The sequence below is a fragment of the Elgaria multicarinata genome, chromosome 11 (assembly GCF_023053635.1).
Source record: "Elgaria multicarinata webbii isolate HBS135686 ecotype San Diego chromosome 11, rElgMul1.1.pri, whole genome shotgun sequence".
NCBI lineage: Eukaryota > Metazoa > Chordata > Lepidosauria > Squamata > Anguidae > Elgaria > Elgaria multicarinata.
This window is the reverse complement of record NC_086181.1, coordinates 3,949,651-3,963,857: the sequence shown is the minus strand read 5'-3', so window position 1 is coordinate 3,963,857 and position 14,207 is coordinate 3,949,651.

Here is a 14,207-nt window from a genome sequence, read left to right as displayed (position 1 = left end):
TAAACACAAAATTAATTTTAGCTAAAATCTTCATTTTTTTAGTGCTATTCTTCCAAACCAAGATAAATTTAGTCTTTTATATTTTTCCAATTTTTCTAATACCTCTTTCTTTAACCTCGTTAAATTCTCCTTTTCTAAATTCTCTAGGTTTTTTGTAAGTTTAATTCCCAAATATTTAATCTTCTCCTTAACTCTCATTTCTATTCCCTTATGTTCCCATTCCTTTTCTTCCTTCTTAGTATAATTAAACAACATCATCTCTGATTTAGACCAATTTATTCTTAACCCTGTAGCTTCTTCAAATTCTCTCAATTGAGATTTGATTCTATCTATTTTTCTTATTGGGTTCTTAATAGTCAATAAGGGTCACAGCTAGACCTAAGGTTTATCCTGGGATCATCCAGGGTTCACCCCTGCCTGAGCACTGGATCCCCTGTGTGTCACCTAGATGAACAGGTTTGACCCCTGGACGATCCAGGGATAAACCTTAGGTCTAGCTATGGCCAAGGTATCATCCGCAAACATATTCAACTTTATTTCCCTTACCTCTCCAATTCCTTCTATCTCTCCATCATCCCTTAATGCATTCGCCAATACTTCCATAACCATTACAAACAGGACCGGCGAGAGCGGACATCCTTGTCTTGTACCTCTGGCTAGTCGTATCTTTTCAGTGAGTCCATCGTTTACCACCACTACAGCTGTATTTTGGGAATATAACTGTTCTATTATATTTTTAAATTTATTTCCAAATCCCATTTTATCTACAATAATCTTTATTGCCTGCCAGCTCACACAATCAAAAGCCTTAAAACTATCCAATGCCAAAATTCCTGCCTTGGTATTTGACTTTTTTATTGCATTTATTGCATTTAAAACTCTTCCCACTAAACTATGCATCTGCCTTCCTGCCACAAATCCACATTGATCCTCTCCTATATATTCTGATATAAATTTATTTAACCGTTTAGCCATAATAGATGAAAATTTTTTGGCATCCTGATTTATTAATGAGATAGGTCTATATGAATCAGGGATAGTCAAATCTTTATCTGGTTTTGGAATTAATATTATCAATGAATGTTCCCATGATTCTGGTATCTTCTCTCCTAATAATATAGCATTATAAAGTTTCACTAATTTCGAAACTAAAAACTTTTTAAAAACTTTATAATATTCTGATCCTAAACCATCTGCTCCCGGTGATTTACCCACTTTCAAATTATCAATTACATCTTCAACTTCTCTTTGAGTTATTACCTTCTCCATTTGCTCTTTATGTACTGTTTTTATTCCCTTCTTTATATACCTTCCAATATATTCCTCCACCTTCTCTTGTTGAATTTCTTTACCCTTATATAATTCCTGGTAAAATTTCTGAAATTTTTTTATTTTACCTTTCATTGTATAACAATAATTCCCTCTATTATCCTTCAATGCTTCTATCCCATTTCTCCCTTTTTCTTTTTGTGTGAGCCTGGCAAGCAACCTAGAATTCCTATTGCTATTTTCAAAATATTCCCTTTTCATATATATTAAATTTTTTTGAACCTCCTCTAAATTTAAATTTTCTAATTGCTTCTTCTTTGCTTGTATTTCTACTAATTTATATTTATTTTTACCTTGCCAATGTTATTATTATTTTTTTATTATTATTATTTATTTATATAGCACCATCAGTGTATTCTTCCTCCAAACTTCTAATTTCTATCTCTAGCTTCTCCTGCTCTGCATGTTGTTGTCTTTTTAAACTGCACATTTCTCTAATACAAATTCCTCTTACTACAGCCTTCATGGTGTCCCAAACGACTGACCCAGCTGTTCCTCCCTTTTCATTGATTTCCCATGACTCTGACAATTCCTTCTGAATTTTTTCTACCACTTTATTATATTTCAATATTTTTGTGTTCAATTTCCATCTGTACGCCTCTTTGTAATTCTTCTTGACTTCAAATTCTAAACTTAACAAAGCGTGATCAGTTACCTTTATTACCCCCATTTCCATTTTACAAATCTTCGTTGCCAAATCTTTTGAGACAAAGATATGATCTATCCTGGAGTATGTATGATGAACTGGGGAAAAATATGAAAACCCAGGCTTAACCCCGTTGAGTAAACGCCAAGAATCCAGATAATCATTTTCTTTTACTAATTTATTCAATATAGTTATATTATTCCTCTTTTCAACATTAGTGGGGTTCGACCTGTCCCATCTGTTATCCATAACCATATTAAAATCCCCAGCTAAAATAACATACCCCTCCTTAAATTCTTCTATTTCTTTAAATAATTTTATAAAAAACTCTCTATGTCTCTCATTTGGGGCATAAACATTAATTAATGTATATATCTTTCCTTCAATTTTACCTTTTATCATAAGATATCTACCACTATCGTCCTTTTTTATGTCTTCTAATATGAATCCACTCTTTTTTGAAATCAAAGTGGCCACTCCATTTTTTTTGAAGTCCCCAATGACTTTTCATAATAAGCTAGCCACTTTAATTTTATCATATTCACATTATCAAAGCCTTGATGTGTTTCTTGCATCATTATGATATCAGATCCTTCTTTATTAAACATTTGTTCTATTCTCCTCCTTTTCACGACTGCCCCCAAACCTTTAACATTGAGTGTTGATACTTTTATCTTTTTATCCATATTCACCCTTTTGGAGTCTCTTTCGATCCCTTGTGCTCTGAAACTCAACTTTACATACAAACAAAAAACACAAACACCATAATATAATCCCCAGTCCCCTTACTCTACCCCCTACCATCCTCCCTTCCCCCCCTCCCCCCAACTCTTCCCCCCCCCACATCCCCATGAGTCTAATACTCCAGCCATCTACTTTAGGGGGAGGGGGGGAGGCAGTGCTGCGCCTGGCCGGCAAAGTTTCTATGCTTAACATTTCTGACTACAATTATCTCATAATACAATTAACAATTCTGTTACATCCCAGATGCCCCAGCCTCATCCCCCCCACCTGTTCCAATCACACTTGCTTCCCCAAACAGACCCAAGCTCTTCAACAACTCTTTACCCTGATCCAGAGAGGTTACTTTGTGCTCCCCCCCCTCCATATGTAAATCTTAGAAAAACAGGATAACCCCACGAATATGTGATTTTTTTCTTCACTAATATTTCAGTTATTGGCTTGACGCTGCGCCTCCAATTCAATGTATGCTGAGAAAGATCATTTGCACTGATTTGCCTTTATACTGTAGCTGGGCCATAGACCTCAGTTTCTTCATGACTTGCTCTTTTTTATAATAATTGCCAAAATGTCTCTAATAGCCCCTTTGTAATTTTGCCCCCCCCCCAGTCTGTGAACTCTGTCAATTTCAGATCCATCTATTTGCAAATCAGGCATCAACTCTTTGAACCAATTCAGGATTATTTCTTTCAAATCCTCTCCTTGTGTTTGCTTTAAATGTTTTATTCGAATCGATGAACGGCGAGATTGATCCTCTAAAGCTATCAGCCTTAATTCGTGGTCTTTGAACTGCACATTTGTTGATTTTTCAAAAGCCTCTTGCTTCTTCTGGGTCAGGTCTGCTCCTATCTCCAAATCCTTAATGGCCTTAGTATTCTGCGAAATCTTATCAGCCAGGACACGCATCTGTTGTTTAAGACTCTCCGTTTGCTGATCCATTTTTTTAAAAATGATTGCGTTATTTCCTGCAATAACAGCTTGGATTTCAGCTATGGAAGCTGGCTGACTGCCAGTTGCTTTTCCCCCTTCAGCCATGTTTTCTTCTCTAACTGGGTCTGTGTCTGAAAGAGCTGGGTCTGTGTCTTCCTGTTCTCCTTCTAAACCTGATTCTTCCAGATGGGAGAGGTTATGATTACTTGGTCGTTTTTTCTGAACACTTAACTTTTGAAATTCTTTTTTAATCCTCCTTTTGATGTTCGACATAGGCATAAATCTTTAACTCCAGCTCCCTTTCTTGGCAGTTTATTTATTTGTTTATCTTCTGTGTGTTAATCACTCTTTCTTCTCAGGGGGGGGAATTACATCATATATCAAACAGCATTCACTAGAGGAGACCGAAACAATCCACAAGTCCCATAAACACTTAGTCTCCTCTCTGACGCTGCTATCACTCCACTACCAATCGCCTCCCCCCTTCGCACACCAGCCAACGATAAACTGCAACAAACTGCACCTAAGTTGCTTCCTCTTTATGGAGCCAGTTATAAACTCTTCTCCACTTTGCAATAGAAGGTGAGATTCACTATAAATCAAGTCCGCGTCTCTAACAAAAACAAACCCTTCACTACTGTAAATCTCGCCGGCGATGGCCGGATGCTGCAGTCAGTTTCGTTTTCACAGACGCACACAAAATGTTCCAAAAATCTCACCTTGTCTCTTTTCAGCTTTCCCCGACATCAGCAACTTAAACACTTAGCATTCATAGTCCTTTTCCATCATGTTGCTTAGAGATTTATGCCCTTTAAAAAAGAGATAATTGGTTTTCCCGGCAAGGCCGGATAGAGAATTAGAAAAACCTCACCGACTTCATGGCTGTAATATGAAAAAATAACAATCCCTATCTATTTCTAACAGCCCTGTGGGGAAGAAGAAAGAACAAGGGGACAGAAGCAGGCAGAAGAAACATCATGGCCTGCTCCTGTTGGAGTCTTCCCCTACCCCCACATGGCAAACTGTCATCTTGGCCCTGTGAGGAAGAAGAAAGAACAAGGGGACAGGAGCAGGCAGAAGAAACACCATGGCCTGTTCCTGTTGGAGTCTTCCCCCACCCCCACAGGGCAAACTGTCATCTTGGCCCTGTGGGGAAGAAGAAAGAACAAGGGGACAGAAGCAGGCAGAAGAAACATCATGGCCTGCTCCTGTTGGACTCTCTCTCTCTCCTCCCCCCCTCCTGAACTCCTGTTCCTTATGTGTCATGTCTTTATTAGACTGTAAGCCTGAGGGCAGGGACTGTCTTTTTTGCTAAGTGTAAGCCGCTCTGAGAGCCTTTTTTGGCTGAGGAGCGGGGTATAAATATGATAAATAAATAAATAATAAATAAATAAATAAATAAATAGTTTACTATACTATTGCCAGCCTAGGACAGTTAAAACTGCTAAAAGTTTTGAAATTCAAAGGTTTTACAATGCAGGCTTTGCAAGAATTTTAGTGTGATAATGGCTGTGGTTCATGTTTAATGCTCTGGTAAAAAATCATTGGCTGCACTTTGTGAGAATGTTTTTTTTTTAATTCCAAAATTTCTTATAAAAGTATGAATCAAATTACATTACATATATATTAAAAAAGCTCTAAATTTGATTGTATAGGCAATAAACTGCTATTGAAATGTTAAGAATACCATAGGTGTATCAATAGGTAGAACTAAGTTCCACAGGAAGTTAGATGGAAGAGGAAGTCAGGGACACAGACTTTGATTGAAGGAATACTCGCCCAATCAGGAGGTGACACAGCAGTCAGTGACTCAGGAGTCAGTCAGGGCTGGAGAGGAGTTAGTTAGAAGCTATGTTTGTTTGAGGCAATAAAAGTTTTATTTTTATATAATACTGCATTCCTCATTTGCAACAAACCTATCTTTGAAACATGGTGTCAGAAGTCTAACAGGACCCATTTACAACAACAACAAAAAACAGCTTGAGATTTTGGATTATGGAGCGAGGTTTGAAAGCCCCCCCATCACTGGATTTCACTGGGCCTAATCTGGCTCAAGCTTGGCAGAACTGGAAAGAGGAGTTTGAATTGTACCTGGATCTTGCCTTCACAAAAGAGGAAGAAAAGCAAAAGGTAAAGTTATTATATTATCTGATTGGAGAAAAGGGGCGAGAGATATGCAAAACTCTTGGGTTTAGTACAACTTCTACTCTGCAACAGCTAGTAAAATGGCTGGATGATTACTGCATACCTAAACAAAATGAAACAATGGAACGATATCAATTCTTTATGAGGCAGCAGGGGTCTGAAGAGAGACTGGATGCTTATGTTACTGCACTAAGGACTTTGGCAACAACCTGTAATTTTGGGGCTATCACAGACTGTCTGGGTTTTTATTTTTAAATATCCATAGTTTCAGTCCAACCCAGGCGGTTGCAAGGATTGCAAGGAGTTGCATCAGTCACTTTAAAGGTCAAGAGATAATTGGTTTATTGGTTAATGACTTGACAAGAGTGATTGATTGTCAATCAAGCTGTAAAGTGGTAGAGAAAGATAATGCTGTGTATATAAGTCTTGTGTAGAAGCATATCTTCTCTCTCCTGTGTGACCATGACGTTCTGTGAGTATAACTGTATGATATTGTAAATAAGATCTCTATGTCTATGCCTCAGTAAAGCGTTGCTGAAGAAATTACTGTTGCTGTCGTTTATCTTTGTGGCTATATTCGCTTTCTCTGAATCCTGCCTGGAACGCTGCATTGCTCTGCTAATCTCTCTGATTGGAGAGGAATTTGTTTCTCCGTACACCCCAACAGGGTTATGGGCCCAGGTCCAAGCAGAACCAAACAGAACCAGCCAGGTGCCAAGGAGGTTCTGTAGAGGTGTTTCCAGGAAGCCCAGGAGTGCTCGGTTTGTGGAGTGGAGAAATCTATCTCTTGTGAGCAGAAAAGCCTGTGGCTATGGAGGTCTGAGAACGGAAGCCTGGAAAGAGATTTCACAGCAGGAAAACAGTGAGTCTTTCTCAGCAGGAATCAGCTAAGACGTGCCGGGGAAGCCAACTTACTGGAGAGGCTGTCTGCCTTGAGTAGTTGGTACGGAGGTCTGGAATGCTGAGCGGTGAGGAGCAAAACGCTGACTCTAAAGCCGAGGTGTCTGGAAGACAGAGCCGGTCAGAGGAAGGAGAGTCAAGCGGAAAGGAGATCAAGGAGATGGCTCAAACCGTGGGTACTAATGTTCCTATGGAGCTGTTAACAGACGTCAATTACTTAGCGTGGTCCTTTAAAATGGAAATGGCTTTGAAAAAGGACGGTTTATGGTTTGCAGTAGTTAATCCACGTCTGGGAGCGTTGGAGAGAGACGCACAAGCCGAATGGGACAGAATTGCAGAGCGTGCCAAAGCAATGATTGTTTTATGTTTACGTAATGACCAATTGTCTTACATAGATCGCTCTGATGCTCCTAATGTGATTTGGGTCAAATTACGTGCAGTATACGTGAGAGAAACTGCAGGAAGTCGAATAACACTGATCAGACAGATTTATCGTGCAAGGCTGGAAGAAGGCAGAAGCATGACTAAGCATTTACAGTCGCTGAGAGAATGCTTTAACCAGCTAAGTGCCAGCGGAATGCGGTTGTCTGATGAAAACATGTGTTATAGTATTCTGTCGAGTTTGCCTAAGTCATATGATGTATTAGTAACAACTCTTGAAAATGTTCCAGTCCAAAATTTGACATTGAACTATGTCTATGAAAGATTGATTGGAGAGGAGCAGAGGAGGCTCGAAAGGAGCACTGCTGATGTCCAAGATCGTAAATTGGCTGGAAAAGAGAGTGTTAATACGTTGCTGAGAGGAGAGACGGCTAAGAATGTGACGGTCGGTGGCAAAAGGAGAGAAAAAAGCCGAAGTGCTTTCGATGTGGCAAACCAGGTCATATGAAGAGAGATTGCCGTGTGAATCTGAAGCCTGAAACTTCCTGTGTGGAAACCAAGGAAGGGAAAGTTTGTTTTCTTTCAGGTGCAGAATCCAGTAAGCGTGATGGGATTTGGTTGATTGATTCAGCGTGCAGTCGAACCATAAGCAACAGGAAAGATTTATTTGATGATGTGGAAGGAACGACTTTAAAGGAAGTCAGTTTGGCGGACGGGCGCGTTGCCAAGGTCATTGGCAAGGGAGTCTGCACTGTAAATTCCTTAAGGATGAAGTTGAAGGAAGTTCTTTTCGTGCCGGAGTTGAAATATTGCCTACTTGGGGTGTCAACGCTGACGGAGCTCGGTTTTTCGGTGAAGTTCGAAGAAAACAGATGCTGCGTGGAGCGAGACGGAGTGGTGCAAGGAACGGCGATAAAGAAGAACGGTCTTTTCCACATGGAGCCAGGAGATGAAGGGGAAATGCCGTGCGTAGCACAGATGAATCGTGTGGCCAGCAACAAATCACCTCATGATGGCTGTGTCCATTTGATGCATCGGAGAATGGGACACATTGGGTTCAAAGCACTTAATAAAACTATTGACAGTGCTGGAGGACTTAAAATGAAGAATTGTCACAATTACCTAGATTGTAAAGTTTGCAAGCTTGCAAAATCTAAGTTAGCTAATATTCCAAAGTCCAGGAATTGGAGGGCTAAAGAAAAATTAGATTTAGTGCACATTGATTTGTGTGGACCTTTTCCTACCAGTCTGGGAGGGGCCAAATATGCATTTGTACTTGTGGATGACTTTTCAAGATATTCTTGGGTCTATTTTCTCAAGAAGAAAAGTGATTGTTTGAAAACACTAAAGTCTTGGGTCAGATATGTAGAAAGATTTTTTAAATCTCAAATACGTATTCTGCAGAGCGACCAAGGGGGGGGGGAGTTTATGTCATCTGAGTTCAAAAAGTTTTGTGATAAGCTTGGAATTAAACATAAACTGATTAATGTTAAAAATCCTTGGGAAAATGGGACTGTTGAATGAAGAATTGGTTTCTTGAAAAGCAAGATGGATTGTTTGTTGCAGGACAGCGGTGCGCAAAAAAGTCTTTGGGCTAAAGCGTTTAGAGCTGCAAATGTTGTATGCAATTTGTCATGGAGTAGCTCTATAAATAACATTCCCTATTATTTGATGCATGGCAGGAAGCCAAGGTTGGATCATCTAAGAGTTTGGGGAAGTTATGCAGCTGTCAATGTTCCTTTAAGTGAAAGGCACAAGAAAGGAGCAAATGCACTGAATCTCAGATTTGTGGGTTATCAGGGAACCAGTTGGAGGTTTTTGCAGAATAATGGCAAGATCCTGATAACAAAGTCTGCTAAATTATTTGAGCAGGATTGGGGGAGAATCCATTCTAACACAAGTGTGTTGATGGAGTTAAAAAGCAGTGCAGAAATGCCAGCAGCAGAGAAGGAGTTAGCTAAGTCTGTTAAACTAGCAGAAAAAGAGTTAACTGAATCTGCTAAGCCAGCTGAGTTGCCAGAAGAAAGTAGCGAGCAGCAGGAAATTCCGGAACCTCAGGGGTTAACTAAGCCTGAAGGGGAAAAGGAGAATGCTGAAGCTGAGCCAACAGATAGCAGCCAGCAGCAGGATGTTGCGGGGGAAGGGCAACAGTTAGTTAGAAGATCAAATCGTTCTAACAAAGGAATTCCTCCAGAGCGTTTCTCAGATCAAACTTTTCTTGTAAAAAATAAGTCCCAATCAAAGAAAGAAAAGGTTTCAAATGTGAAAAAGGAAGAGGAACCATGGTGGAAAAAGTATTATGATGATGAAAGTGAGTTAAACCCCTATGCGCATGTAATGTGTTGATTAATGTGGCAGAGAGTTCCAATGGTTATTGACTTTATGTACTGTGAAATAAAAAAGTAATATGGCAAGTTTTGGAATCTCTGGAAGCTGTAAAACATGCAGAGCTATGTGAAATGTTAAATTTCAAGGAAAAGTAGCTGGGTGGTGCAAATTGATTTTTGCTGTATTTGTATAAATGTTGAAACTATTGGATCTGTAAAAATTGAAGGGGTGTCCGGGTTTTTATTTTTAAATATTCATAGTTTCAGTCCAACCCAGGCGGTTGCAAGGATTGCAAGGAGTTGCATCAGTCACTTTAAAGGTCAAGAGATAATTGGTTTATTGGTTAATGACTTGACAAGAGTGATTGATTGTCAATCAAGCTGTAAAGTGATAGAGAAAGATAATGCTGTGTATATAAGTCTTGTGTAGAAGCATATCTTCTCTCTCCTGTGTGACCATGATGTTCTGTGAGTATAACTGTATGATATTGTAAATAAGATCTCTATGTCTATGCCTCAGTAAAGCGTTGCTGAAGAAATTACTGTTGCTGTCGTTTATCTTTGTGGCTATATTCGCTTTCTCTGAATCCTGCCTGGAACGCTGCATTGCTCTGCTAATCTCTCTGATTGGAGAGGAATTTGTTTCTCCGTACACCCCAACACAGACTCCCTCATCAGAGACAGAATTGTCTGTGGGACCACAGACCAACATCTCCGTGAGAGGCTGTTGCGGGAGCCAGATTTAACACTGACTCGTTGTTTGGAGATTGCTAGAGCAGCTGAAGCTACTAAAGAGAGGCTTAGGACATTAGAAGGCACCCATGAGGTGCAGGTGCATGCAGTCCAACACCAGTCAAGTCCGTATAATGAGCAGGGCCGGCAGCCTCAGAGACGACTGCCTAAAATACAGTGTATGTTCTGTGGGAAACAACACGAAAAGAGAAAAGAAAGGTGCCCAGCATATGGACAGAAGTGTAAAGGTTGTGGCAAACCCAACCATTTCCAAAGTCAGTGCAAGAGTGAGAAGAAACCTAATAGGCTGGCTGTGAGAACAATACAGAATGAAAGCGATGAGTCTGAAAACTGTGAGGATGTTTTAAGCCTCACTTTGGGTCCAGTGAATCATGATCCACATAGTGGGGAATACAGGAAAGAAGGTAACCTACCCCACCGCATTGTTTGCCACTATGTTGTTGAACAAACACCCAGTTCGTTTCCAACTGGATTGTGGAGCCACCTGCAATGTGCTGCCATTAGCTCTAACAGACAAGAAAACAGATCTGGAACCATGTGGCCAATTGCTCATTATGTACAATAGCAGTACCCTGAAACCTGTGGGGAAGTGCAGGCTAAAGATTCGCAATCCAAAGAATAATAGACTCTATCGCTTAGAGTTCATCATCGTGGAAGGGAATGCCCACAGACCACTGCTAGGAAGCAAAGCAGTCCAAGCTATGCAATTGATTCACGTGCAACATAAGAACATCCTGAATGCTGTACAAGCCAGTGAGCAGAACCAGTCCAGGATTTGGACTATGGAGAAAATTCTGAAAGATTTTGGGGATGTTTTTGAAGGGGAAGGACATTTGGCAGGGAAATTGAAACTGGAGGTAGATCCTTCAGTAGAACCAGTAAAGATCCCTAAAAGGAGAGTTCCTAGGGCACTGGCAGAACCACTGAAGAAGGAACTAGCAAGCCTTCAAAGCAAAGGCATAATTGCTCCAGTAGAGACTAGCACAGAATGGATCAGCAGCTTGGTCATTGTACGGAAACCCTCTGGAAAACTCCGTATTTGTATTGACCCTAAACCTTTAAATAAGGCATTAAAACGCAGTCATTATCCCCTGCCAACCATTGACGATGTTCTATGTGACCTATCACGAGCCAAGGTTTTTTCAGTGTTTGATGTGAAAAATGGATTTTGGCACATAGAACTGGATAAGGAATCTAGCTACCTGACCACATTTGCAACCCCTTTTGGCAGATACCGCTGGTTACGAATGCCAATGGGCATCAGCCCTGCCCCAGAAGTGTTTCAACGCAGGTTGAATCAAGAGCTAGAGAACATCCCAGGCCTGAAGATAATCGCAGATGATATCCTAATTGTGGGAGAAGGAGATACGATAATAGAAGCAACAAGGGATCATGACAAAAAGTTGTGCCATTTTCTGGAGAGGTGCAGAGAGAGGAACATCAAATTGAATCAGGATAAGGCCAGATTAAGACTGAAAGAAGTACCTTACATTGGCCACCTGCTGACTGCAGATGGGTTGAAGGTGGACCCTGGAAAAGTTAAGGCAATCCGAGAGATGCCACGACCCGAGGATGTGAAAGGTGTGCAACGATTCTTAGGCATGGTAAACTACCTGGCGAAGTTTTGTAAAGGGTTAGCAGCTGACTGTGAGCCACTCAGACAGTTGACACACAAAGAAGTAGAATGGGAATGGTCAGAGAGTCATCAGCAAGCATTTCATAAAATTAAGGATACTATATCCAAGACCCCTGTACTGAAGTACTACAGCCCAGGAGAACAGCTAGTCCTACAATGTGATGCCTCACAAAAGGGGCTTGGAGTGGCACTTTTACAAAAACAACAACCAATTGCTTTTGCCAGTAGAGCACTGTCAGAAACAGAGAGAGGTTATGCACAAATTGAAAAAGAACTGTTAGCTGTCCTTTTTGGGATGGAACACTTCCACCAGCTCACTTTTGGACAGACAGTACATGTCCAATCTGACCACAAGCCACTGGAAACCATTGTGCGGAAACCATTATTGAGTGCCCCAAAGAGGCTTCAAAGGATGTTGATGAGATTGCAAAAGTATGATGTACAGATCCAATATCATCCAGGCAAGCACCTGGTAATGGCAGACACATTAAGCAGAGCATATCTCTCAGAGCCCAGTGAAGATGGTTCAGTTGAAAAGGACATAGAGTCAATAAATATGCTGCAATATCTACCCATTTCACGGCCACGCCTACAAGCAATACAGGAAGGCACAGAGCAGGATACCAACTTACAGATAGTTAAACGCATTGTCCTGGATGGTTGGCCAGAGACCAAACATCAGCTACCAGTGGAAGCTACACCCTATTTCTCAATGAGAGAGGAGCTCAGTGTGCAAGATGGAATTCTCTTTAGGGCAAACAGAGCTATCATCCCAGAGGCAATGCGCTTGGACATAATGAAAAGGATACACTCCTCACATATAGGAATTGAGAGCTGTCTGAGGAGAGCGAGAGAAGGCGTATATTGGCCTGGCATGAATGATCAGCTGAAAACTTACATGGCACAATGTGAGATCTGCAATTCTCTAGGTGACAGACAGCAAAAAGAAACACTCCACCCACATGAGATTCCAAGGAGGCCTTGGGAAAAGGTAGGAGTAGACTTATTCAAGTTGCAAGACAAAGACTACCTCATAACGGTGGACTACTATTCCAATTTCTGGGAGATAGACTCCTTGCTAGATACCCGATCTCGAACAATTATCAGAAAGCTTAAAGGACACTTTGCCCGTTATGGAATACCCGATGTTTTATTTTCAGACAATGGCCCTCAGTTTGTGTCTGAAGAATTTAGGGCCTTCAGAGCACAGTGGGAATTTGATCATCAGACATCGTCACCGGCCTATCCCCAGAGCAATGGGAAAGCTGAGTCAGCTGTCAAGACAGCAAAGCGTATTTTGGTCAAAGCCAAGAAAGCTGGGACAGATCCATATCTAGCTGTCTTAGACCACAGGAACACCCCATCACAAGGCTTGGATGCGAGTCCAGCTCAGAGTCTCATGGGTCGAAGAACTAAGACCTTACTTCCAATGCGAGGAAATTTGCTGCAGCCAGAAATCCATAACAGACGAGCTGACTCTATAGCAGAACAAAAATCTAGACAGGCCCATTATTATAATAAGTCGGCCAAAGATCTACCTGATCTACACAGTGGTGAGCAAGTCTGGATTCAGCCAGCAGGGCAAGAGAACAAGGAATGGCGAAAGGCAGAAGTACAAAGGCAAGTGAACACACGGTCATTTGAGGTGGTGACACCAGAGGGTCAAGTCTTCAGAAGAAACCGTAGACATCTGCAGAGGAGCAGCCAACTAGTATCAAATGCAGGTGTGCAGAACCACAACCAAGAACAGCAATTCCAGGAGGAGAGAGCACCCACTTCACAGTCTGGCCTCCAGGCAAGAGGTCATTCGGAATCCCCTGCCAGAGAGACTGGGGAGATAGTTGAAATGTCCTCACATCCTAGGGATACCCATGATACCGCTTATCACCCCAGAGAAACTACATCTCCTATAGCAAAACAAGTAAGAACTCGAGCAGGTCGCCTGGTACAGAAGCCACACCATCTACAAGACTATGTTTAACTTTTTTTGGGGGGGGGGGGGAGGGTAAATGGGAGTTGTAATGTATTGTTGGTTAAAATAAAAATAGGAAAGATGTATCAATAGGTAGAACTAAGTGAGACACACAGGAAGTTAGATGGAAGAGGAAGTCAGGGACACAGACTTTGATTGAAGGAATACTCGCCCAATCAGGAGGTGACACAGCAGTCAGTGACTCAGCACTCTCAGGAGTCAGTAAGGGCTGGAGAGAAGTTAGTTAGAAGCTATGTTTGTTTGAGGCAATAAAAGTTTTATTTTTATATAATACTGCATTCCTCATTTGCAACAAACCTATCTTTGAAACAATAGGTGTTGTATCCCATATGAGTTTGGTTTTGTAAATAAGTTTTAAAACTGTGTTAATCTGATTGATTGTAGCTCCTGAAGGAGGATTATTTCTAATCCGAAATGTCGAGCATT